This window comes from Maylandia zebra, linkage group LG12 (assembly GCF_041146795.1).
Source record: "Maylandia zebra isolate NMK-2024a linkage group LG12, Mzebra_GT3a, whole genome shotgun sequence".
NCBI classification, from domain to species: Eukaryota; Metazoa; Chordata; class Actinopteri; order Cichliformes; family Cichlidae; genus Maylandia; species Maylandia zebra.
In genome coordinates, this window is record NC_135178.1 from 23,131,604 (window position 1) to 23,133,009 (window position 1,406).

At 41.3% G+C, this 1,406-nt stretch overlaps 1 long non-coding RNA gene across 1 annotated transcript; it reads left to right on the forward strand.

Moving 5' to 3' along the window:
- Positions 1–237: 237 nt before the first annotated feature.
- LOC101470201 (uncharacterized) lies at positions 238–1,152 on the forward strand. Its single transcript, XR_003022611.2, has 3 exons — positions 238–288; positions 683–866; positions 944–1,152. It is a non-coding gene; the product is annotated as an uncharacterized LOC101470201 (long non-coding RNA).
- The last annotated feature ends 254 nt before the right edge of the window (positions 1,153–1,406 follow it).

The window sequence follows — 1,406 nt, forward strand, 5'->3', positions numbered from 1 at the left end:
CTGAACCTATAGTAGACCTGTAGCATGTCTGATTCCTCTGCCCCCGCTTTGTGAAAAGGAGCATCTCTAATCCTTTGAACATATTTCTCAGTAGAAATATGGGGGCGGCTGTTGTAAAGGCTCACCTTCTAGCACATTCACTTCACCAGATGCACTTTGTTTCTTTTCCTCACCTTTGATTGGGTGTGGTGCTTGGCCTTAATTGCACTCACCTGTCACTCGTTATATAAGGACTGCACTCACCTACCCCTCACTCTTTCTTCACTCCCACATGGGGCGGCAGCTGAGGTGAGTTTCTCTTTGAGTCTCCTGAGTTCATGTATCATTTTGAGTTACTTAAATCGTACTTTATGTCCTTTTTAGAGAGAGCAGTCCATGTGTGTCTTTCTTTACTTCCTTCTTTGTCTTATTGATTTGGAGAATAAAAGGAAAACCCTGAGAATAATTAGATGACTGCTTATTCTTATTCTAACCGGATGAGCCCATGATGCTGATTGCTTAAGCCCTGAACCTACCTTCCTTCAAAACAAGAACCCAAGCTATGTGATGATGTGAGCCAGTGTCTCTCAATATCAACAACTAGCTCTTTTGCCACCAGACAGCTCCATATATCCAAAGCAGCTTTCAGTAACTGGGTAATTGATTGCTAAGGCCTCTTCTTTTGTATCCCTCCTGCATGCAGGTGGTGTCCACTGGAGGGGTGGCCCATGAGACTCATTCAGGCTGAGCCTGCCTGAACCCCATGGGCGAAGGCCGAACCATCAGATGTAACCCAATCCAGTCAAGATAACACAGTTCAGTGTTGACTTTTCCATTGAAAGTCTTATATTGGGGACATATTTCAGTCAAAAAGGATACACTTCAGGGTACACCTGCTTTTTGATTGGCATGTCATTACCACATGAGCATTCAGTGTCACTCAGTTCTCTCTTCTCACATCCAGGTTCAAAACATCAAGACAGTGATTGCAAAAATGTTCAGATTGAAACTTCCAAACAAGACTTACTGACCACTCAGTGGCACCACAGCACCTGGGTCCTTCTACATCTGTGTAAAGACTATGTGATAAACTGAAGAAAAATATATGCTCAGCTCCACTTTCACTAGGTGTGGCTATATGATAAATTGTACATTAATAAAATATAAGCATGATAATGATCGTTTTTGTTGAGACTTTCAGGGAGGTTTTGATTCCGCTTTATATACACAAATGTAAATCAGTGGAAGCAGTGGAGTTTTTAATCGATACAGTTATATTGGAAGGTAAGAAATATTTCTGGAAAAACAGAGCATTTAAGATCATAAATAAAGGTCAGTGACTGATATTTGCAGCTTATGTAAAATGACTTGGAACAGAAGCAATAATGACCAAAGGGAACAGATAACAGAGATGGGACAAGAACTGA